The 26,050-nt window shown below is 44.8% G+C and overlaps 1 protein-coding gene across 5 annotated transcripts in view; it reads right to left on the bottom strand.

The window, feature by feature from the left end:
* Positions 1-26,010, bottom strand: part of CCDC92 (coiled-coil domain containing 92) — a 34,795-nt gene extending 8,785 nt beyond the window's left edge. The window contains exons 1-2 of one of the 5 annotated variants that reach the window (XM_043902045.1): positions 25,883-26,010; positions 23,386-23,511 (exon numbers count right to left, since the gene is read on the bottom strand). The gene's annotated coding sequence lies outside the window, so the exon portion shown is untranslated. Of the gene's footprint in view, positions 1-3,704; positions 3,727-23,385; positions 23,512-25,261; positions 25,386-25,882 lie in introns of those variants that run through there. The other 4 variants (XM_043902043.1, XM_043902044.1, XM_043902047.1 and 1 more) reach the window with 4 other exon arrangements.
* Between the last annotated feature and the right edge of the window lie 40 nt (positions 26,011-26,050).

Below are 26,050 nucleotides of genomic sequence, written 5' to 3' on the forward strand. Positions count from 1 at the left end.
ATGAAGGAGCATTTGTGACCCCTCCTTGAAAGGGTCAGCGCGATGGATGAAGGGAAAACGCAGGCGTCTGCTGCAGATGAATAATGCATCCGGCTTGAGCAAAGGCACTCAGGCCCCCTCAGCTATGTCAGCCAGTAATGGGAGGGTGACATCCGTAAAGCGTGGTTGGGAAAACACTGCAGTTTTCGGGTCAAAAGGGCACATACTACACGTTGTGGGCTCTTAGTACGGCAGCTTTGTGTCTCGAGGCAATCCCATTTCTTCTCCCAGTGTTACCAGGAGCTGTCGGCAATTTTACAGTTATTTGCTTGGTCAAAGGCAGCGTGGCCTGCACATGGGCCCTCGTCTCCCCTGGGAGATGTAGTCCTTGCTGTGGAGGACTAGGTTCTGGCCCGGGTAGCAGTCAGAGGGCAAGCCTGCCCTCCGCCCACGTCTTCCCCTTGGGCATTTCAAAGTGGGCCCACCTGCGGAACCGGTTACCTTAATTATATTTGGAGGTTAGGCCACATCCATGTTTTTTTTTCCCCTTTGGCGAATTTACTAGGAATTAAATTTCTGTGAATTTACTGTTTGCTCTACATGTTCAGAAACTTAACACTCAAAAAGGGCCGAGTTCTATAAAGGTGGGCACCTGGCCGCGACGGCTCCCCAGAGTGGGGAGGGACAGTAACATCATCTCCTGGTGATGACATGCTCTCCGTGATGGTTCTCAGAGAGACGTGAGGACCCTGAGCTTGCTGGGTCTGCTCTGTCTTGGCCTGAGGACAAATGGCCTGTCAGTAGCTCACGTCCAGTTCTCAACTTAACTCAAAACTAATGTCCCTTCCTCCCTTTCAGGGCTTTACTGTATAAATGATGACATTAGGATCTTATTTATGGAACTGTCTCCGCTCACAGGAGCACAGAGTGCTTTCCCATCACTTATGTCACTTCGCACACACCCCTCTGGGGAAAACCAGGAACCTCCTACCCACAAGCGAAAGGGCAGTTAGAGAAATGCCGCACCTGAGCCTTACTCCTCGCCCTCGGGGCCTGTGCGTGGATCTCAGTTTCGTTCAGGGATTCAGATGCTCTCCACAAAGCACATGTCTTGCAGTGCTCTGTGGCCGAGGGGGAAAGGAGCACTGTCCCTCGCAGCAGCGTCTTGGCCGGGAAGGGCTGCAGTGCCCACCGCCTCCCCCCACCCCTGGCAGACCACCAGGATGGGCCTGGAGCACCACTGCTCACGCAGGCAGGATTCACCACTGCCTACACGCAGGTGAGACAGTCAACAACCGAGAAGGCTCTGCTGTCCATCCAACACACAGAAAAACTCACCAACAAGTTCTGCTTTTTTTTTGTTTTGGCCACACTGCTTGATCCCTACCAGGGATTGAACCCCGTGCCCCCTGCTTTGGTAGTGAGGGGTCTTAACCACTGTCCCGCTGGGGAAGTCCTGAGTCTTGCTCTTCATACCAGCCAGGGTTTCCAGGAAGCTGGGCAAGGGCGTTCTGGGCCTAGCCAGCCTTCCTTTGTAAACCAGCCAGGCAGCACAGGAAGAGAGGATGAGGCACTGTCACATGATGCGTGCATCCTGATCCTTGGCCTGTACCCAGTCCAGGAGCCAGGGCCACATTCCCTGTCTCCTTGTCCAAGGCGAGGCTCACAGGAGCCCTCTGGGGGCCGAGTCAGCATGGAGCCTCTTCTGGGGCCACAAGCAGTGCCTCAGCTTGGCCACCAGCAGGCAGAAACGGCCCTGGGACTCTAGTGGCGGAGGCACTTGAACCAGATTCATCTTATCCCCTTTTAATCAGGTACCTTGCTTTTGCTTTGACGTCTCTCCTAGGCACACTCAGATCTTGCCTACATTCTCCTCTCGAGGCACAGCCCCGATCGTGTCATATCCCTCTGACGTTCTTGGGGTCCAACTCCACGTTCCCAGAGGCCCTGCCTGCCAGCTGCCTCCCCTCAGCCTCCCCCGGCACACCTACGCTGCTGCCCTCTCACCCTCGGCGTCTGCCCCGCTCCCCACCCCAGTCCTGCAGTCTACACTGCTCCTGGCAAACCACCGCCCACCCCTCTGCGCCCACTCTTCCATGTCTGCACTCCTTCCCGCATTACGAACGAGCTTCGGATACTTTTCTACGGCTTTCCGAGGGTGCCGAGTGGGGAATCTCAACAAGAATTACAGAGCATTAATAAAAAAGTGCTGCCACGGTGCTGATTCAAACATGACCTCATCCCGTAATTTCTTCACATGCCAGAGCAGTATTTTAAAGTATCCCTGGACCACACTCCTTAGACTAAAAGAAATGGAGTATCTTTGTTAGGGAAGGGTCTTGCCATTTAAAAATGGGACATTTCTTTGTTCCTGGGTGATCGAAAGTAGACCTATCTTTTATGCTCGACGCAAAGCTTGTGGAAATAGGGTAATAATTTTAGAATCTGAAAAAAAAAAAAATAGCACACCCAGTACTCACGTGGTGCTGTGAATTAGTTATAACAAGCTATTTTAGATTCTAGTCATGAATAAGTTATAACCTGTTCACATGTGGTCTCAGGCCGTGAACCGTCAGAAAGACGGGAACCCGGCTGCCTCTGCAGGTGCTCGGCAGGGCCTGGGACCCAGCAGGAGCCACCTGGCTCTGTCCAGACCCTCGGTGTCCAAGCCTTTTGTGCATAAGGACCTCTGCGGCTTTTCTTGTGGGAACTCTCTGTGCGGCTCTGGTGTCCTTTAGCTGAAGCACTGTCATGGTGAATATGAAGGTTGGCCAGAGGACAAAGGTGGCGAGTGTCATGATGAAGTGTAAGAGGAGAAGAGATGGTTTCCAGCTTTGAGGTGGTGCCCTAAGTAGATTCATGCACTTGGGAAAGGCTGAGGGTGGAAGAGACCTTCAAAACCAACTATTCTGTATTTCAACACCTCTGTATTTCAAGGTCAAGAACCTGCGGCCCAAAGAAGATTTGCTTAGTTCAGTGGGATTAAAAAAAGAGCAGAATGGCCAAAGTCGTGAGGTGCTGGAGTGTTTAGGGGTTAAATCTAACCCTATCTTGTCACCGAAACCATTGTAATATCTAACTTAAAGAGCCAGTCCCAGTGCTGGGATTTTGCTGGTAGTCTAGTGGCTAAGAGTCCAAGCTCCCAATGCAGGGGGCTCGGGTTAAATCCCTAGTCAGGGAACTAGATGCCACATGCCACAACTAAATATTCTGCATGCCTCCATGAAGACTGAAGATCCCATGTGCTGCAACAAAGACACAGCAAAGCCAAATAAATACATAAAAAGGGTTAAGTGCTCAATGCAATCACTTACAGTGTCTGGCACGTAGAAAGTCCTCCGTAAACGTTAGCTATATTATTTTGTGTAAATGTTGGTCAATATATAAATATTGTTTACTTGGTCCCACACTAGAGTATGATGTTTCCTGAACATCATCTAAGTTTGAAAATGAGCTAGCAAAGGATTCCAGTTCCTTCCAAAGAGGAAAACATAAAAGCAGATGGGGCATTTTCTGATGGCCTTTTCCATTTTCACTGGAGAGAAGCCATTCAGGGAAGTGAATGGAGACAGGCAGGCAGAGCCAGGCACCCTAAGGGACAGTAAAACCTACTTCCTACTTTGAATCAATCTATAGTACTCTACAAGAAGCTACAAGAAGGTCGAAGGCTAATTAGGCCATCAGTGCTCAATCCAGGATACCTGCTTGTAGGAAGGGAAACTTACCATTTCTGAGAAGTGAATCCTGACGTTATTCTGCATTCACAACCATCCTGGATAAAGACACTGTTGTGAGTTGCATGACCCTGGCGTTTCTACTTGCACGTATTATTTAAGAAATTCAACCGATAAGCTATCTGAGAGTCCTCAAGAGTTGGGGCACCAAGAAAAAGGACGGCATTTCAAGGAGACGAAAGCATTCAGCAGCCACTCCAAAAATATTCTGATGAAAGGAAGGAACACCATTAAAAAGCGGAAGCAAAAAAGACACTGAAGATAAAAGGTGCAACTCTTTTTTAAAGTGACAAAAAATCCTGTTCGTTAATCGTTCTTAATGAATTGGGATATTTTTAAAAACTTAATACAACAGGTAGGTCGAGAGCTTAGCACACCAATCAGAACCTTGGATTCCAATTCAGACTCAGCCACGTTCTAACTGTAGCCTCTGTCTGCCCCTACTGTGTCCTCCCATGACACAGGGGACAGTAACAGCACTTACAAGACATAGTGACTGGGGGGTGTCTCCGATAAAGCACTTAACCTATGTCTGGTCTACTGTGATAAAGTGGTAACTGAACTAAATTTGCACTCATCCACATGAGTGGAAACTGGGTAGAGATATTTTGTGGGGTCTGTTCTCTGTCTAGGTGGATAGTGCATATCATCTTTTAATAGATGGTCTGTAAGCTTCCCAGGTGGCACAGTGATAAAGAATCCACCTGCCAATGCAGCAGACTCAAGAGATACGGGTTCGATCCCTGATTCAGGGAGAGCCCCTGGAGTTGGAAATGGCAACCTGCTCCAGTTTCTTCTTGCCTGGAAAATCCCATGGACAGAGGAACCTGGTGAGCTACAGTCCGTGGGGCTGCAGAGAGTCAGATGTGACTGAGCACACAAAGCTGCTTTAATGATGAAAATATATTACTTTATAGCCAGAGAAAAATATAAAGCAGTGTCTCTTAAAAAAACATAACCACTAACTATCCACTAGAAAAGTGGTGTCATATGTTTTAATTATGCTGTTTCAGGGTAGTCTCGGGTTGCTTTACCAGAACGGAGAAGAATTGATGGGAAGGCAGTTTTTATAAAAGCAACAATTTAGTGTCCCTGAGACATGCAGAAAATGATTGTGACAAGCCTTGAGTGCCTCCCCACCCCCATGTGTCATACCTTCCTGTAACTCTGACATTATCCATCATAAAATATAAGGCCCATCAATAGTTCTTTAGTCATTGACAGCCATTTCCTCCTTGAAAGAATGCACAGCCTAACATGAAAGCTGTAATAGATGTGATTAGAGGGATCAGCAATTAGGTGGGGAAATACGATACATGGTCGTCTGGGAAGTCTGCAGTCACTGGAGGCCTACACGATGGATTTATGAACCATGTTTCTCTGCAGTCTGATTAGCTCATAGTTTAAGGGCGGGGGGGGGGCGGGTGGGCCGTCTGTGTAAAAAATCATGTCAAGTGTCTGTACACTGGTAGGGGCTCGGCCCTTCCGTGTGAAAACATCTCAGGAAGAAAGTAGGTCTGTGTTTCAGGTTGTCTAAAAGGCCCTCCGAGTGGGCAGCACAGGCCGGGTAAAGACAAGCACATGCACTCCCATAGTCTGAAGCCATACAGTACCTTCCAGGGGTCTCTGGGGCCTCCTGGAAAACTGGGTGACTTCATGGTTGCAATGCTCACCCACTGCAGCAGACCCCACCCCAGGAGGCAGGGGCATCAGCACCCCCCCATGCCCCCAGGCCAGGAGGGGCTGCCCTCGGGACATCACGTCAGCACACAGTTAGCTCAGTGCTTCTTGTTTCAGGGAAGGTGCTTCTAAGGGAGGAGGTGGCCAAGGCTGGCGGAGCTGTGATGGCGCCACTCGGCCCTTCCTGTCCTCCTCCCGCTCTTTCTGGGCGGCCTCCAGCTGACTTCCCCTGAGGATGACCCAAATAGCTTCATTTCAGAAGCTAGAGTAGAAAACATTTGCAACTAAATAGAGATGCCATTTGTGAGCTTCTGACAAGCTTGTGGTTGAGCCAACAATCTAGGGACATATAAAACCTCACAGCTCACCACACACCTAGTTCTACCTAGTGATATTTGCCTTCAAATGGAAAGGAAAATTAGCAGGTCATATCTGATGAGTGGTTCCATTTCTACATCTGACTGTGATTACTGCAGATTTTAATTGTCTGCGGGTTGATAACTCTAAGCTATGGTGACCCAAATGCCAAACTGTCTTTTCACACTAATGAAACAGGAGATACTTCTTAAATCTTACTACTTGATGATCACTATCCTAAACTGTATCTCCGAGGCTGAGATGTGTTCAAGTGAACACTTGCTGTAAAAAAAGACTCTGTGTGTGGTTTGCCAAACAGATGAACCATTTCAATGGATTTAGCTGATAGGGTTTTTCTTTTATCCATCTTGTGGGCCTGACTAATAAGAGTATAGGTTTTAAGGAAAGAAAGGCATCATTAATCAAAGCTCTATACACTTTAATTTAGCCATACTTTTCTTTTATTATTTACAATAAAGTAAACCAGTCAATTGTTTCAGTAGTGCTAATAGAACATATTTAGCCAAACTCTCACTGGGCGCCTAAGAAAATGACCACTGATATATAAAAGCACAAGCCTTTATCCTTGTGCATATCCTGAGATACGCAGATGATATCACTCCAATGGCAGAAAGCTCAGCAGTGGCCACAGGACTGGAAAAGGTCAGGTTTCATTCCAATCCCAAAGAAAGGCAATGCCAAAGAATGCTCAAACTACCACACAATTGCACTCATCTCACATGCTAGTAAAGTAATGCTCAAAATTCTCCAAGCCAGGCTTCACCAATACGTTAACCGTGGACTTCCAGATGTTCAAGCTGGTTTTAGAAAAGGCAGAGGAACCAGAGATCAAATTGCCAAAATACACTGGATCATTGAAAAAGCAAGAGAGTTCCAGAAAAACATCTACTTCTGCTTTATCGACTATGCCAAAGCCTTTAACTGTGTGGATCAAAATAAACTGTGGAAAACTCTTCAAGAGATGGGAATACCAGACCATCTGACCTGCCTCTTGAGAAACCTGTATGCAGGTCAGGAAGCAACAGTTAGAACTGGACATGGAACAACAGACTGGTTCCAAATAGGAAAAGGAATATATTGTCACCCTGCTTATTTAACTTGTATGCAGTGTACACCATGAGAAACACTGAGCTGATGAAGTGCTGAAGCACAAGCTGGAATCAGGATTGCCGAGAGAAATATCAATAACCTCAGATAGGCAGATGACACCACCCTTATGGCAGAAAGTGAAGAAGAACTAAAGAGCCTCTCGATGAAAGTGAAAGAGAAGGGTGAACAAGTTGGCTTAAAGCTCAACATTCAGAAAACTAAGATGATGGCATCTGGTCCCATCACTTCATGGCAAATAGATGGGGAAACAGTGGAAACAGTGGCTGATTTTATTTTTGGGGGTTCCAAAATCACTGCAGATGGTGACTGCAGCCATGAAATTAAAAGATGCTTACTCCTTGGAAGGAAAGTTATGACCAACCTAGATAGCATATTAAAAAGCAGAGACATTACTTTGCCAACAAAGGTCTGTCTAGTCAAGGCTATGGTTTTTCCAGTAGTCATGTATGGATGTGAGAGTTGGACTATAAAGAAAGCTGAGCGCCAAAGAATTGATGCTTTTGAACTGTGGTGTTGGAGAAGACTCTTGAGAGTCCCTTGGACTGCAAGGAGACCCAACCAGTCCATCCTAAAGGAGATCAGTCCTGGGTGTTCATTGGAAAGACTGATGTTGAAGCTGAAACCCCAATACTTTGGCCACCTGAAGCGAAGAGCTGATTCATTGGAAAAGACCCTGATGCTGGGAAACATTGAAGGCAGGAGGAGAAGGGGACAACAGAGGATGAGATGGTTGGATGGCATCACCGACTCAATGGACATGAGTTTGGGTAAACTCTGGGAGTTCGTGATGGACAGGGAGGCCTGGCATGCTGTGGCCCATGGGGTCACAAAGAGTCGGACATGACTGAGGGACTGAACTGAACTGATGAGGGTGAAAGAAGAGAATGAAAAAGCTGGCTTAAGACTCAACATTCAGAAAACTAAGGTCATGGCATCCAGCACCATCACTTCCTGGAAATAGATGGGGAAAAAGTGGAAACAGTGACAGATTTTATTTTCTTGGGCTCCAAAATCACTGTGAACAGTGACTGCAGCCATGAAATTAAAAGACACTTGCTCCTTGGAAGAAAAGCTATGACCAACCTAGACAACATATTAAAAAGCAGAGACATCACTTTGCCAACACAGGTCTGTCTAGTCAAAGCTGTGTTTTTTCCAGTAGTCATGTATGGATGTGAGAGCTGGACCATAAAGAAGATAGAGCACTGAAGAATTGATGCTTTTGAAATGTGGTACTGGAGAAGTCTCTTGAGAGTCCCTTGGAAACTCTCAGAGAGATCAAACCAGTCAATCCTAAAGGGAATCAACCCTAATATTCACTGGAAGGACTGTTGCTGTTGCAGAGGTTGAAGCTCTAATACTCTGGCCACCTGATGTGAAGTGCTGACTCACTGGGAAATACCCTGATGCTGGGAAAGATTGAGGGAAAGAGGAAAAGGGGACGACAGACGATGAGATGGTTGGACGGACAGGAGTTTGAGCAAACTCAGGGAGATGGTGAAGGACAGGGAAGCCTGTTGTGCTGCAGTCCATGGGATTGCAAAGTGCCAGATGTGACTGAGCAACTCAACAACGACAATCCTTGTGCTATTCTAGAAAGCTCTGCCCAGTCCCAGTCCTGTCGTCCTTTGTTGTTGTTCAGTCATGTCCAACTCTCTGCAACCCCATGGGCTGCAGCATGCCAGGCTCCACTGTCCTCTGTGTCATAGTGGACAGCATTATAAGTGAGCTAGGCAATCAAGCAAAAACAAGTCACCTCCCAGCTTGCCCTTCTACAAAATGGGCCTACATGGGTTATTTCCAACAAGTTTAAAGGATAGTAGAGATCTCTGAAATCATTAAAACTGTCCAACAATAGTCAAGTCAGTGACTAAAGGCACCAGGGCCAAGCATTCAGTTTCAGTAATTACATATCCTCTGGTGATCACTAATAAAATATTTTTATGGGACTTTTTTTCTTAAACACACTTTTTTTTTGAGTTTTTTTTTCAAATTATTTTTTATTGGAGTGTAGTTGCTTTACAATGTTGTGTTAATTTCTACCACATGTGTGCAAAGTCGCTTCAGACTCTTTTTGACCCTATATACCATAGTCCACCAGGCTCCTCTATCCACGGGATTCTTGAGGCAAGAACACTGGGGTAGGTTGCTGTGCCCCTCCTCCAGGGGAACCTGCTGACCAAGGGGTGGAACCCACGTCTCTTACGCATCTCCTGCACTGGCAGGCGGGTTCTTTACCTCTGGTGCCGCCTGGGAATCCCAGCCCAGTTTCTACCGTACAGCAAAATAAATCAGCCATTCATTTACATATATCCTCTCCCTTTTGGACTTTCTTTGCATTCAAGTGAGTTCAAATAGTTTTAAAAGAAGATAAACTTATTCTTTTAAAAAAGGCATTTACCTAGATCTTCATTCCCTAGAACCTTTTCGACTGGTGCAGCATGTCCACCTAAGGTTGCTTGACCTCTTGACTGTCTATCTACTGAGCTGACAGGTCCGACATAGATTATCCACGTCTTCAGAAGTGTCCTTTCGTGAGCTTCCTGTGCTATGTTGAATAAATGAGGCACGTTTACTGATGACATTTAGGGCATCTCTCATGAAGTTCTTTCTACTCACAATGATTCTTTATTGTGTCAGGGATCAGGAGAATTCTCAGAATCCTATATTCCAGTTCTTTAGTAGGTTGCTCATTGAGTTCCAAGGGGAGAAGAAAAGCTCTGCACAAAACACTAATCTATTAAGTAGGTCTGGCATTTAAAACAAACAAGCAATGCTGAGATGCGGATGAAGCTGACGTGCATGAGAACGAGGCAAGGGAGGCAGGTGCTGTGCAGGTAATTTAGGGTTTGTCTTTGCAACAGAATTTGGCTCATTTTAGATAAATAAGCCATCGGTATGAGCCATTATCCCAGTAGAAATAAATAAAAACAAAGAAAGGTAAAATAAGAGGAAGGGCCACTGTATTTCATACATTATCTGTTAGCTGTGGGAGGAGAGAAGGAGGAATTGGGGAAAGAAAACAATCACTGCATTTTATATTCATTTGAATTTTCCAGAGAAGGGGATGCAATTCAGTATTTTCTCATTCTTCCTGTCCTTGACCTTGATGCTATTTTCTTGTGTCCCTTTTTCTCTTTGTACAACAACCTTTGTTTTGTTTTCCTTTCACATTTGACCTCATGCTTCCTCCGTGGGGTTAATAATAATCCTCCATTCATGGCACTCTTTCAGGGCTCACTTGACCTATAGATACTTTCAATAATAAGCATAAGATGTAGCCACATGTTTGTGTTTTTAAAAATACTTATTTGGCTGTGCTAGCCAGGTCTTAGTTGTTGCATGTGGGATCTTCCATCTTAATGTTGCAGCATTAGGACTCTTGATTGCGACCTGTGGGAACTTGTCCCCTGACTAGGGATTGAAACCGGGCCCCCTGCATTGGGAGCATGGAGTCTTCATCACTGGACCGCCAGCGAAGTCCCTGTATCCACATTCTTGGAACTTGGCAATTTGGTTTAGAGTGCCCAGATTTTCCATTTGAAGTCCAAAATTCTTGGGTATTTCAGCTTCTTCTGGTTGGACCAAAATATGGTGGAGTCTATCGGTCATTTGGGAGCCGGTGGAATTTGTTTTTCCTCCCATTTTTTTTCGTAACTGGATGGTCGCCCTGGATCATGTGCGGCACTTCTTTTGCTGGTTGTGGGAGGGTGTGAAGCAGCTCCTGTTGCAGTGAAAACAGATGCCCAGAGATGCTTTTCCATTGGCTTTACTCTGCTTTTCTAGGGGGTGACCACCGCAGAGTGAAGGGAGCTTGCAGACAGTGATGGTGTCGGTGACAGTCTGTTCCGTCTCCCCCAGCTCTGGCCCGACACAGCCTCTGGGTTGGTCTGAGGCACTTCGGGCAAGAAAATACTCAAAGGCATTTTTTAATCGTGTAAAGCTGAACATCATTCACAAAAAGTCATTACGGCTATTATTTACTGTTTATGTGCCAGGCTCATAGATAACCACATAATTCTTTTTGAAAAAGATTTATCTGGCTGTGCCAGGTCTTAGTTGCGGCACACAGGATCTTCAATTTTTGCTGCAGTATGTGGGATCTTAGTTCCTTGAGCAAGGATCAAAACCGCCCCCCCGCCCCGCCCCGCATTGGGAGCATGAAGTCTTAGCCACTGGATCTCCAGGAAAGTCCCTTTTTCTTTTTAACGAAGGGGAAACTCTGCTAACACTTTTAAAATCAGGAAAGATCTAACCCTTAGCTTAGAATTTTGCTGAGCTGAACTGTAAAGCACTCAAGGATAAGATTTTACCAAGATGTAAAATCCTGTTGATGGTGGTCTGCAGAGGGGAGCAGTACTTGAGGATGAGCTACAGTGATGCAGCAGGTAGGGATGAACCCCCGGGCTCTGGATCCAGAGCTTGTTGGCCTCGGCTTGAATCCTGGCCCTGCCACTTGTTAAGTCTGGGCCTTTGGATGAGTTATGTATAAACTCCCTGTGCCTCACTTTCCTTATCTGCAAGATGGGAAAACAGTATCTACTTTAGTCACGTGGTTGTGAAGATTAAATGAGTTAATCTAATGAGCCGCTATCCAAGAGAACTGCCTGTGGTGGTAGAAATCCTCTCTTCTCTGCTGCCCAACAATGTGGCCACCCGCCACATGAGCCCCTGCCACACAGGTAGCTGGTATGTCTGAGAAAAGGAAGAGGTTGTTTTATTTATTTCGATTTGAATTACTTCAAATTTGAGTTGCCCTACATGGCTAGGGAGGGCTTCCCTGGTGGCTTAGTGGTAAAGAACCCACCTGCCAATGCAGGAGATGCATGTTCGATCCCTGGGTTGGGAAGATCCCCTGGAGGAAGAAATGGCAACCTACTCCAGTATTCTTGCTTGGAAATCCCCATGGACAGAGGAGCTTGGTGGCCTCAGTCAGTCCATGGGGTCACAAAAAATCAGACGTGACTAAACAACGACGTGACTAAACAGCAACGTGACTTGGAGCAACCATACTAGGCTTTACAGACTTAAAGCATTTACAGCTGTGCCTGGAACTATGTGCTGTCTGCCATCACCACCCTGGCACGGAGCACCAGCCACGCGTGTTCCCCCCGGCTCCCAGATAACACCACTGCAGAGTCTGCCATGGCCTGCTGTCACTCTGCACTGCAAGAACACTTTAACAATTTTTAATACAATTTTTTTAAGTTGACAGATTGCATTCTCATTTTTATTCAGTTCAAGAAAATTTCTTTTTTTGGTTGCCCAGCATGCAGGATCATAGTTCCCCGACCAGGGATTGAACCTACACCCCCTGAAGTGGAAGCATGGAGTCTCAACCACTGGACTGACAGGGAAGTCCCAACTATTTTGTCAGTATCATCATCCCGTCCCATCTTGAGTCTTTATAGCACTTATCACTATCTAAAATTAGGTCATTTATTGATCTTTCTTACGGTACTAGAATACAAGCTCCATGAGAACAGGGCTTTCTCTCTGTCCTCCATTATAATACTAGCATTCAGAGCATGGAATGCCTCCCTCTAGTAATCTGAGCTGGCCCTTTAATAAGAAAGGGTTCTCTCTAGTTGAGAATTAGTGGTAATCTCAGTCTCTGGTCTGACTCCCTCCCACCCCCCGCCACATTAGGCAGTGTATATTGTATTGGTGCCATGAGAGGACTTGGAAATATCAATACTACCTTGTCGGGCATGAAGATAAGGCAGAGGAGGAAGCAGTCCTAGTTCATGTAGGCCTCTCGGAAGTTTGCAAATAAAAATGCCAGAAAACTCTCAAGCCACGTACAAAAGAAATATAGTTTAATTTCAGTGGGAGGGAAAGGGGGGCTTGTTGAGGACTCTCTGCGTAGCCTGTGACATACAGGATCCCACTGGGCACAGCTTACTGACACCTGGACTGTTAGTTCTGTTAGGGGCCGACTGTGTGTGTTCGCCAGCACTGACGCGGGCACAGTGCCAAACCCGAAAGGTGGCTCTGCCTGTGGGAACTAAGCTGGTTTCATGCTTTCTCACCTCTCCAGTGGAGGCAGAAACTCAGAAATTCAGGAAATGCTCATGCCGAGCTTTGATGATGATGGTTTTTCTGGTCCGTGATGGAACGGGAGAAAAAGGACAATGTGGTGACTTTTCCATAAGGCTAAGTTTATTTGGTTCAGAGGGTGAGTCTTTATTTTCATTTTAGAAATTCCCCATTCCATGAATTCTGCAGGCCTAGAAACCATTTGAGTCACCAAGAGGTTTATGGTGATGGCCAGGAGCTTAACATCATCATTGTCTTTTTTTTTTTTTTTTTTAATAATTCAGTATTATGGAAGTTCACTTTATTTAATTGGCTGCCTTGGGTCTTAGTCGCGGCACGTGGGATGTTCCTTGCATCAGGTGGGGCTTTTTGTTGCTGCACGTGGACTCGCCAGTAGTGGCTCATGAGCTGAGTTGCTCCAAGGCATGTGGTATTACCTCCCTGACCAGAGATCAAACCCGCATCCCCTGCATTGCAAGGCAGATTCTTAACCACTGGACCACCAGAGAAGTCCTCTCAATTTTGTCTTCTAATTTTTCTTTTGAAGTTTAGGAGGCCCACTACAACAGGTCGAGCAGCCATGTGTGCTTTTACATATGTGCTGAGGTTAAAGGTCAAGCCAGTGTACGTTCTAAAGTGCTCACTGTGTACTCAGTCCTATGCCTACAGCTTACCAGGGATGTAAGGCTCAGCCGCCAGAGTACAAAGAAAACAAAGTATAATTAAATCCTTGTGAGGATGCCAAGTCAGGGGCCAGGGGAAGGGTAACCCAGCACACAGCACCTGGACCTCTTTCTCATTTACCTGCCTGTCTACCGTATGAGGCTTTGTGAATCTCAGACACAAAATGTGGGGGCCACATCCCAATCATTTCAGTGTTCCTGGTACCTTACAAATCACAGGGCACGTGGAGCTGCCTAAGAAACGTCGAGTGGCTGAGGCTGCAGTGACCTAGGTGGTCTCAAGAGGCTGGGACTGAAGCTGACCCCCAACGATGGGCAGGGTTTACACAGGATGAGGTGAGAATGAAGTTTTGAGAGTCACAGAGAGACCACTATACTGTCCCACATGGAAAGAGCATTCCAGCGAGTGGTGGAAAATAAAGTCAGGTAGAAAAGTGAGGGCTGGATTGAGCTGCTTATTAAAAGTCGCTCAGAAAAGCTGAGCTGGAAGAGAGAGGAAATGGGGAGAAAGTTGAGTTTTTACCGATTAGAGCCAAAGTGCTACCAGAGGGAATTGAATCTGGCGGGGATGATGCAGCAGGGAAGGGAGGGGACGGGAAGGGCAGCAGCCACCCAGCCTGAGGCGCCAGGGACTCAGGGTGAATAAGGCCAACGGCAGAACCACCTTGTACCGAGGGCTCACATGCCAAGCGCTGAGCTACAAACATTCTGAGAATTAGAGAGCCTCCTCATCTCTCACAGGGCTAGCAAACAAGCTGAAGGGGTTAAATGAGTTCCTTAAAGTCACTACTAGCCAGGGGCTGGGTTGGGTTTCATCCCTCTGACTCCACAGCCACACCCTTAGGTGAACCCCAAGGTTCTTGGCAGGTGAAGGTGAAAAGCGTGCATGCCCTAATGGGGGCAGAACATCCTTTGCCCCATACTCCACTTGTTAAAACTCTTTTGCTCTTTCCTTTTCCTATGTTTTAAGCTTCTCTAGTTTACTCTTTTTTTTTTTTTTTTTTAACTCTTTTTTGGCTTGGGCTAACTGGGAGAATACTAGTTTGTTTTTTTTTTTTATGAGTTGAGGGGACCATTTTTTAAAAGTCTTTGTTGAATTTGTTACAATATTGCTTCAGTCTTACATTTTGGTTTTTCTAGCTGCTAGACATGTGGGGTCTTAGCTCCCTGACTAGGGATCAAACTCATATCCCTTGCATTGGAAGGTGAAGTCTTAACCATGGACCACCAGGAAAGTCCCCAGTGCTTCTTCTTGATGCTCATGAAAAAAGCATGTTTCTTTGCTCCTAAAGTTGCAGAAAATTCTGGAGTATTCTGGACTAAGAAGCTAGTTTTATTAAGGAACCACAAGCTTACTCTGCTCTTCAGTGTGGAAATGTGTGTAAAGGTGTATACTTATTTGGTTTATTATCAAACAAGTGTTTTAAGACATCTGGACTTCCGAGACTGTTGCTGACTCACTTAAAATGTAACTCCTAATTTCTGAAAGTTTGCTTTTCTAATTGTTTGCCTTACTTGATAATTTATCATCTTAGTAATACAATTTAAATCATTATCTGTTTTACTGACATAGAAAATTTTAGGGTTTCCGCATTGGTTAGAGGAGGGGCTTGGGATTTCTCTCTTCATACACAAGGTTGAATTAAGTGTAGATTCTAACACTTTCTTTACTCAGATGGAGATTGAATCTGCCTGTTCAGATCAACAATTGAATGGCTAACCAGCCTGGGGAGGGGAGAGAGAGGAGGACGGGGATTCCTTCTTGAGACAAATTCAGTCCAGCCAAGAGCGCTGAAAGTAACACCCCTTGGGTCCTGCTGAGGAGCTGTGCTGCTTCTGCAGCCTGACTGACCTGCTTGGAACACCCTCTATGGAAGATTTTCTTCTTCCTCAGAGAAGCTACACGGTCACTATTTTACAGCTGAGGCAAGATACTATTGGTCGTTTTCGTCCAAAAAATACACAGCATAGGCATGTAAAATTTATGACTTGAGACACGTGAGAGCAATCAGAATTCGAGGGGGAGCATCCTCCTGGTGAACCCCATTTTTGAATCTGACCAAGTCAGGCAGTGGTGCTACCGGGGGAGACTGGCCAGGTCTGGAGACCTTGTGGGCTGTCACGGCCAGGAAGGGGCACTTCTGCCATCTGGTGGGTAGAGGTTGGGGTACCACTAAACAGCTTATGACACACAGGATGTCCCCCCTCAAAGCAGAATGCTCTTGCCCCGAAGGTCACAGCACTGGGGTGGAGGCGGTCTAATCCGAGGCTGGCCTTTTCCCCCTTCTGACTTGAGGTTTATCCTGCTCTCCTTGGAGTTCTGGGATTGCTAGTAAACTGTGGGTGACGGGGCGCTCAGGAGGGACAGGCACGCAGCCTCCTTCCTATAACAGAGGGCTCCTGACCTGGGAAGAGAGGCAGCCATCAGTGAGAGACCACCAGGCTGCTGAGAGGGTTTCTCCACACCTTCAACTCTTGGGAGGCAGGTGTGCACAAAGGCACTGCTTTACACATCTCACTGTTCTGCATCAGGATATATGCATTTCCTTTTTTCCCCCCTTTTGCTCAGAAGAAAGGAGCTGTACGTAAAATTTGCATAAGAATACAATCATTTTCTTCCCATTATCGGAACAGTTTGAGATTTTGTTTTTCCTGTTTGAACGGTTCAGTGAACTGGGAAATGGGGAGGGTGAATGTAAGATAATTCTGGAACCCCCCAAAGGGGACTCCATATTTCTGCAGACATTAAATGGATATATCCAAGTTGACCCAATATACATTTTCAACAGGGGTACTTTGATCTAAACATTCAGGGCACCCCTAGGAAATGTTGATGTTTAGAGGCTTAATGTTTCTTGAATGCAAAGGAATTCCTGTTTTAAAGGAGACCACTTTTTGTTACTGTTTTTAGTCACCAAGTTGGGTCTGACTCTTTGCAACCCCATGGACTGTAGCCCACCAGGTTCCTCTGTCCATGGGATTCTCCAGGCAAGAATACTGGAGTGGCTTGCCATTTTCTTCTACAGGGGATTGTCCCACCCCAGGAATTGAAACCACATCCCCAAGCCCAGGAGACCACTAAATACTTGCATATATCTTATGAAGGTTCTAAAGACTCCTAAGAAATTTATGAAACCATACCCAAACTCTTAATCTTTCACATGTGGTGGCACTTTTAGAAAACATTTCCAGGCTGGGAGAAATGAAACTACAGGCTGCATGGCCACCAGGAAACCCCGTTTACAAAAAAGGGCCATAATTTAAACTTTGTAATTTACACAAATATACTAGAGAAGTTAAAGAAATGTATTGAGCTGGTCATTTAAAAAATGGTCTTCTACTTGAAAAAGGTCGATTCCAAAGTACGATTACTCTGGTTATAAAAATCCCAGTTTAGAAATAAGATACAGGTGCAAACTGAAAAGCTACTTATCTTCTTTAAAAAGCTTCTGTATTAAGTACAGGAAGGTATTCCAACAGAACACAGAAGATGCATGAAGAATTATTAAAATACTCTTGGGGCAAACCCTTTCACACTTTGTTCAGTGACTTTGGGGATGTAAATGAAGGTTCTGTTTCCCTCTGTTGGGGGATATAAAGTATCGCTGTGCAGTCTTTCAGTGGAGAAACCACCTTTCTCTGAGCACCTCTCTGAGCGAGGCACCCCTCAGAGGACAGCTGGGAAACGCCAAGTGAAACAGATGCAAACCCGGCCACTACTGGAGCTTACATTCCTGAGGCGGGAGGGACAGATGAGCCTACACATTATCAATTCATACCAAAAAAGCGGGCTTTCTGCCAGCAGGCTACATTAAACTGAAGTTACTAAATTCCTTACCGACCATTATTTAAGAGTAGATAAATCTAAACATGAGCATACAAGTAAAATGAGCTATAATGTACGAAACTGTTATCTCTATCATTTGCTCTTAAAAACTCTCAGACAATATTACATTGTGTTAACCCATAAAACTGCTCTACTTCCATTAGCTGAGTAATTTTTTTTTTGAGTAATGTTTTAAGATGCCATACTTATCTGACAAATTCTTAGTATCAACAATTGCATTATCCTTTAATGCAACTTATAGTAATATTTATTTTCTAAAATCCCTAATTCTCTTTGGACTGATAGTGAAGCAGTTAGCTAACTTTTTCCCCTCAAGATTTGTAAAGAAATTAAAATAGGGAAAACACACCTTATCACCTCAGAATTCCCGAGAACCATCTGCTCCATATTTTTTGTTGTTGTTGTTACTGTTTGGTTTTTAAATTTTATTTTTCAAATTCGAGGATAACTGCTTTACAATGTTGCATTGGTTTCTGCCATACAACAACGTGAAATCAGCTGTAAGTATACACATGCTAGGTATTTTTGAGCCACTTATTTTTAAAGCCCAAATTAAGACGGTAAAATCAATTGATATATAATCGGCTTCTGATATGTCTGATAACATTTGAAAACTACAATGTAAAATCTCTAAATAATATATTGTCATTTAAATATACTGTTTAAATGTACCTTTAACCACATGTTTGGATGTATGGGTGAATCAAGGTATATTAAAGTAAATCAGTGACAACTTGTGCATAATTGAGGAGAGAAGACTAGTAGCTCACAGAAAAGAACATTAGTCCCTGGAAGGGAAGTGGTTCTCAACAAAGAAGGATCTGTCTTCATTTTGCCTCTGCATGGTCTGTCCACAGACAAGATGTATTGCTCTCACTGCAACATGTGACTCTGCTTTTCCTTCTTACCACCCCCCCCCCTTTTTTTTTTCTGATTCTCCTTCTGACTGTGGTCAATTGTGAAAATAGTGAGGGTGCCTCACTCGGGGAGGAACTCACATTTCTAACCGTCTTCATGTTACCCTATGTTGGGGCCATTTTAGAAACATTCTCCCTTTGATGAATAACATGGTCAAGGCTGTCTGTGGCCAGGCATCCTTTATGGACTGATCAGTCCCTCAGTCCCTCCTTTGTTGTTGTTTTCTGGCTTCACTGGGCTTTCGTTGTGGAGAGTGGGCTTAGTTGCCCTGCAGCATGTGGGATCTTAGTTCCCTGACCAGGGATCAACCTGAGTCCCCTGCATTGGAAGGCGGATTCTTAACCACTGGACCACCAGGGAAGTCCCTGACCAGTCCCTTCTGGCAGCTCTTCGTCATGCTGTACTTGTGCCCGATCAGGTAGCCCATGGTGCAAGGGCCTTTGGAAGCTGTCAGGGGTCCCTGTAACTAGATATTTTGGCCTTCCCCAGGCAGCACCTTGGCAGCTCCTAAGGATTTAATTTTCTCATCTTGCTCCTGTGCCCCGGCCTTGTACATGCACATGTAAAGGGCTGCAGGGGATAATTCAGCAGGAGTGGTATGCTCCAATTTCAGCAGTTCAACAGAACTGTGTGAGCTACAATATGTGTCAGGCTCACATGGGCAGGTGGGCAGGGGCATGTAGACCAAGAGTGGCTTAGTTATCTCCCCTTTAGAGGGGTGGGATTTGTAAATATATTCAAATTTGTCTGATTCAAACAAGGAAAATGATTTTCATGTCACCACTTAGTAATTTCGCCAGATGTAGAGGGTACCCATGTACAAAAGGCTGACACAATGCCCATCAAAAAGACTTCTAAAATATTTTATTTCTGGATTTGGCACTTTAAATGTGTCTATACTTATAACAGGAGTCTATAATTTACAGGTTGGATTGTAAATAAAGCTGTAAGGCCCTACACATTGACTGTATCATTCAGAATCAGAAGAGGCAGTTAATTGTCACAATGGAATTGTAGGGGAAGAAAAAAAAAAAAAGAAAACCTGGCAGGATTTTTCAGAACTGGACGGAAGCAGCCAGGTGCTCAACTTAACAGATTGTGAACACGAGAGCTTTAACAGACAAAAAACTGGGACCTTTGTCTAGAAAACTCAGTAGGCTTATGAGACTTCTTTTTTCTAAGATTTTTCTCTTTTAATATAGACCATTTTTTAAAATCTTTATTGAATTTGTTACAATATTGCTTCTGTTTTGCATGTTGGTTTTTTGGCCCTGAGGCATGTGGGATCTTAGCTTCCTGACCAGGGATCGAACCAGCAGCCCCTGCACTGGAAGGCAAAGTCTTAACCACTGGACCACCAGCAAAGTCCCTTATGAGATTTTTAAAGGCAGAATTTTAATGTGCTAGATGAAGCTGTGCTCTGTCACTGGGCAATACTGATAAAGGGCATCAAAGCAATTCATTCACAGGCCTAAGAAGCCTGGGTGATGAGGTTCTTTAGGGTTCAACAATTCACACTGCTGAACAGGTCAACCTTCCCATAAGGATTTATACTTCTGTGGGCCACTAATACTAATGTACCAAGGCCTCACAGCATGTCTCGTGGAAAGAAACTGGCCCCAACTGCTTAACAACTCCTAACTTCACTTGGTTTTCCTTTGAGGTTCAGAGATAGATAATCTGCTTCTCACTTAAGTTTCAGACTCAAGATGAAAAGCCACCCAGAAAGGTCCTATGGGCCTCTGGGCCTACATGGGAAGGCCCCCTACTGTGCCCATAGCCTGCTGGTGGGTAAAGTCAAGGTGCCATTCCAGACTTAGTCAATGAGGATCAAACTGCTGAGTTCCATTCTACAACTGAATGAGCTACAAGAACACCGCTGAACACACAGCATGCTCAACCTATCTTCGGGAAGGTCTCACATCTGGCCATATTTGTTCCAATTTAGATTCTACCCCCCCCCCCCACTCCCCACAAAAACCCCATGTCTTTGCCTCAGACAGTAACGTTGCACTTTGCTCATCTCTGAACCAGGTCCTAATACCACAGCCTCACTATACTGAAAAATCTCTTTCTGTTGAAAACTGATTGCAGCACTTTCTTGATGGGAACGAATTCCTCACTTGTGTGTGAAACCCATCACACAATTCAGAGGCCTAGAAGGATGACCTATCTTTTCCCTCTGTCATCAAAGACTATGTCCTACCTGCCTCCCCCAGCCCTCCCCCATCCAGTGCAATAGGACATGTCAGTGAGCAAGTATCTCAATGGCTGAAAGCTGCTGCTCTGTTCCCCAGGGATTTTCTAGTCCGCTCACCATGATTCAACCAAAAGATAAAGATGACTCACTATCGAAGACAAGGATTGACCCTTCCTTGAAAAGGACAGGCTCTGCCTAATAACTTTTGCTATATTCCCAGAACAGAAAATTTAAAAAAATAGCAAAGCCTTTCTTCATCTTTCTCATCAATGTGCAAGACAGATATTTCTAAAACCTGGATCTATTCCCACATGCCACAGCCACTGAGGGAGACGTGACACCAGTGTCCTTTACCTGAGTTGATGCTTGTGATAGTTGGAGAAACGGGGGCTCCTTCGATGTCTGGAGTGTGGCAGGAACCTCATCACATACACTCGTCATTAAGAGAAATTACATTAGAAACCATTAGAAAAATATGGCTGCCTCTGGATGATTAAGCCATGACAGGGATGGACCTGTACCTTGGGGAGCCAGTGTTTTCACAGTGAGGTTACACTAAAGGTGGCCCTTTCAGAGTGTGGTGCCACTCATTTCCAGGTGGACTGTGTGACTTTAAGAAAATCAGTACTGCAATAGTCCTGGGAATTAACATTAATATGTGGCAGCAATGTCACATAAGAAATGACTCAAATGGACTTTCCTGGTGGTCCAGTGGCCAAGACTCCCAATGTAGGGGGCCCAGGTTTGATCTCTGGTCAGGGAACTAGATCCCACGTGCAGAAACTAAGACGCAGTGCAGCCAAACAAAAAAGAAATGCCTCATAAATCCTCTTACCTATGTAGTAAATAACAGGGGTTAAGCCTGCATTTAGAAACATGGCGGGAAGGAACTCTGAAGAGCAAAGATCATGGATCTTACATGGGTCTAAATGTAACATCTTAAGTGTTGTCAAAGAGGCAACAAAGAGAAAGATTGTAGCAGCAGAATATTGTATGCCTAGAATTGGATTATTAACAGCATTCTTCTGTTTTCTTTATTGTAGCTTTTAGCATCTCAGGCTTGTTCTTGTGTGCTAGCTGATTGAAGTGCACTGCTCACTCCTAAGAATCAGCTAATAGGAAGGATCTCGAAAAGAGGACAACACTTATTCCCTCTTCCCTTACAGGTCCAGAGGAGTAGAGAATTCTTGCTTCACACGGTTATTTCTGATAAAGTGGTATACAGGGATAATCATAAAAGTATTCATTTGTCTGCTCCCCAGTGTAGAAACTTGTGAAAAAACATAAACTCTGGTTTTCTGATTAACAAAAGGGTCTTTTAAGACATCTGTGAGATGCCCTCGGAGATTATGGCGAGGTTCTGTAAAATGTAACCTTTCTGTAAAATGTAACCTTTCACCTACAAAAAGGCTGCTTTCTAACTGGTTGCCTTACTTGATTATTTGTTGTCCTGATCATAATATTTAAAACAGCATCTGCAATTTTTTTTCCCCTCAAGGAATAAATCAATACTTGTAAGGTGTCCTTATTTGATTTTTTGGTTGGCCAGAAGAACTGTATTCTTCTCCTTTCCTTTCATGCATAAAGTATAAATAAACAGTGCATCTCTGGTTTAAGCAAATTTTAAAAATCTTTACATTATTTAAATAGTCATACCCAAATCCAGCTGGTGGATAACAGGCACAAAAGCATGGGACAAACTCATCTGCTAAAGAACAAAAGAGAGGGACTATTTTTCTAAAGGTTTTTTTTTTTAAATTAATTACAAGTATACATTAATTCAGAGCTGGTTTTTTTCCCCTCTAACTTCTTCCTAAATTGGAGAGCTCAGAATCTGGCCTAACTCAATTGGCCTCGTTACCATCATGTTCCACTTAAATCCTTGTGCACACAGTATTTATTGGGTTCTCTACTATTCACAGGAAGCTCTAGCTCTGCTCCTGGGGCACAGACAGAGTCCTAACCCCACTGATCCACTTAATACATGTACTGTGATTGACAGTCAATAGCCTCATCTTTGTTTTAACGGACCGAGCATCATTCTTATCGTTGACAAATTATCATTCCCAGTTTGGGCTTAGTACAAATGGGACACATCTTTTCCTTCTTCAAACACAAACTCTAATTTGCCTCATCTTTTTGGACCACTGTGATTCTGCTTCTTCTCAGCTGTGTTCTACCTGGCAACATATATGAGGCAGACATACAGAAAAAAGTCCAGTGCAACTTACTGTCAGGGGATATGACTGGACTTTCGGCTGTGAAATTTGAGTCATGTTTGAGTAATGAAATAAACAAACTAAAATGCATCGCAAGCACAAGAGTCAGCCCTTAACCAGTATCTTTCAAAAAATAATTTCAGCTAAGAAAAAAAAAATTCTATTCACTTTCACAACCTGCTGACTCTTGAATGATTGACACCATTCCATTAAAAAAAAAAAAAAAAGCCTCTCCTGCTTCTCTTCCTAGAAAATGGTAATTTTCCTCTTGATTAAATGTTTATTATAGAAAATAAAGGACTTCCCTGGTGGCTCAGATGGTAAAGCATCTGCCTACAATGTGGGAGACCTGAGTTCGATCCCTGTGTCGGGAAGATCCCCTGGAGAAGGAAATGGCAACCCACTCCAGTACTCTTGCCTGGAAAATCCCATGAACAGAGGAGCCTGGTAGGCTATAGTCCATGGGGTCGCAAAGAGTCCGACATGACTGAGCAACTTCACATTCACATTCATAGAAAATAAAAGCCAAGAGAAAAAATCATGCATTATTAAGAAGCGTCTTTTAAAATAAGACCGGGATGTGACAGTGCTTTATTACCTGTAAAGCCCCACACAAACGCAAAGAAAGTAGGCTTAGAATCATCTCTGGTATCAGGTAGGCCTCTGCCCTGGTAACAATCTTCCGAGGATGTAAGTAGGTGTCTGGGGTGTTGTTATGCCCAAACTGCAGAAGTCAGAGTAAGAAATAAAAAGACACCACGATGCCCTCCAATCAGACTGCCACTGCAGTCCCTCAGCCCCCCTCAGAAGACCTCTCTCATGCCAATGGGGGTACCTCCTAACAGCCATTCCTGCCCACCGGGGGTCCAGATTATTCAGAAACTCTGCAGGGAAAGAGCAGCCCCTTCTTGCCACTGGATGTTCTAATGATAAACAACTTGTGCTTTTTATATCAAAGTGAAGTCTGTCTTTCTGCAAGTACTACTTGCCTTTGTTGGAACTCATGGAAATACTCTAAAACACAAAATCCCTCTGCTGCCTGACAGACCTTGAATATTTGAAGACAAATAGGACACGTTCACTCCCCTGCCAACCTTTCTGCTGGTTTAAACATCAAAGCTGGAGATGTGAAAATTGGTGTCATTAAGCTAGCACCTACCTAACTAGTCTGGAACAGTTAATCTGAGTCAAACACTTATTGCACACTTGGTGAGTGAAGCATATAAAGGCGCCTAGTTTCTGCGCTTTAAGGATACCCAATCCAGTAGATAGAATTAATCTCAGTTAACAAACATAGTGTGTCCACTATGTCTTAAGGACTTTTTATGGCTGACCTTGTTCCAGATAAAAGAAAAAAGCTTTTTCTTTTCTTGCCATATGAGAAAATGATAAATAAATATAAAAATAAGTATGTCTTAAAAGTCTCGATGCTGTTAACATCAGTATTGCCACAAATGCACTCTGTCAATTAAGTAATGATGATGCTAAAATGAATTTATCCAATGAATGACAGATGACAGTTACACACCCACAAGAGTGATTTTCTGCCATAGGTAAAATGATTCATTTGTTCTTTTTGAAAAGAATCAACAATAAAAATATCTAATTGCCAAGAAAACTGTTTGTTAGATTGTTAGTATCTACAAATGCTACAGGAAAAATCTCATACACATGAATATTGTCCAGTACTTTAGATATTAAGTATACCTAAACTAAATTTACTGAGTAATTACATCATGATGCAGAGGAATAATAAAAATTATTTTATCTTAAGGTTTTCCAGTAGTGTCTATGCACATGTAAACATATGTATAAAGACACACATAAATTGACCACAAACCTTAAAACCTTCTCCCAAAATATATTTCACATAAAATGAACATTTAGCCAAAATAAATAAATTCAAAACATCTTTGGAGGTACAAGTCACTTTAAATGTTAGCATTATTTTCCTTGCAATTCAATGGCAAGACAATGCAGAGGAATTCTTGATTGTGCAAAACAAAACCCATTTAATAAAACAATAATAAGGCTCTTGAAATACATTTCAGACTTAAAAGTCTTAAAACGGCAATTCTAGCATTAACATTCTTACAGGTAGGTTTCTGGAAATGGGTAATACATTACGGTAGAACAGTCGGGCGGCTTGTATTTTGTTATTAAGACTGATTGCTGCAACTTAAATAACAGAGCGCGATTATACTTCCTCTTAAGGCCACTTCGTTTCATTATGGAAATAGATCACACTGCCTAATACCGAAGCTTGTAATTAATACAGGTCAGCAAGAAAACAGGTAAGTTAGATAAACTAGAGTAACTCGCTGTAGTAGACGGCGGCTCTGTAGCCGAGCCTGGAGCCCTGCTGCATATTTGCATTCCGCTCAGTTTCACGATTCACAAACAAATCGTTATTTAGGGTAAACTAAAGCCCACACCAAAGCTTCAGAAAAGGGCTGTAAAGGTAGAGTACTTACATAAAGGGTTATCAGGACAGGAGACAATGCAACTTATCTGGGAGGGTCTCTAATGTCCACGGGGTGGTAAAACGCATTTGAAAAGGCGATGTGGATTCGGATGGCCGCCTCCCCACGGCATCCCAGACAAAGCAGGGCCAGGCCCTCGGGCGCTCCTAGTGCACCTGCAATGCGGATCCCTCACCCTACAATCCCACCCCGGGGCTGGCAGGAACGCCCCTGGGCTGCTCTCTCCTCCCGCTTCGGATTGGCTTGGGTGCGCGGCGGGTTCGCACCCCAGCCTGGACTGTAGCCCTGGCAAGGGCAACCCCTCCCTATAACGAGCTGGAAGACCCTGCAGGCAGCCGGCGCGGGGTCGCCGCGCCTCACTTTTGCCCTCCTTTCCACCTATTCTTTTCTACCTCCCACCCCCTCCCCCGAGATGTCTCCGTAAGGGGACACCCTTCTCCACCCCGTGGGTCTGGAGGACCCCTCCCCTTGCAGTGAGGGCTTGAAAAATTATTTAAATGAGTTCCCGCTGCGACAGGTGCCGCCGCCCCCCGCCGGCACCCGCAGAGCCTCCCTGCAGGTACCGCCAGGTGAGCGGGGCTGGACTAGATCACACCTCGGGCCCCGCCTCACCTGCGGGCGCAGCCGTCGCGTTCCTTCAGGCGGCTCCCCCCCTCGGCGCGATCCTCGCGGCGGGAGGCTGCGGGGGCCGGCGGCCCATGGGCGGGGCGGCGGGCGGGGCTGGCTCCTGGCTCCGGCCCTGCCCCGGCCGGGCCGCCGAGGGAGGTCAGTGGGCACCGC

This window comes from Cervus elaphus, chromosome 5 (genome assembly GCF_910594005.1).
Source record: "Cervus elaphus chromosome 5, mCerEla1.1, whole genome shotgun sequence".
Classification (NCBI taxonomy): domain Eukaryota; kingdom Metazoa; phylum Chordata; class Mammalia; order Artiodactyla; family Cervidae; genus Cervus; species Cervus elaphus.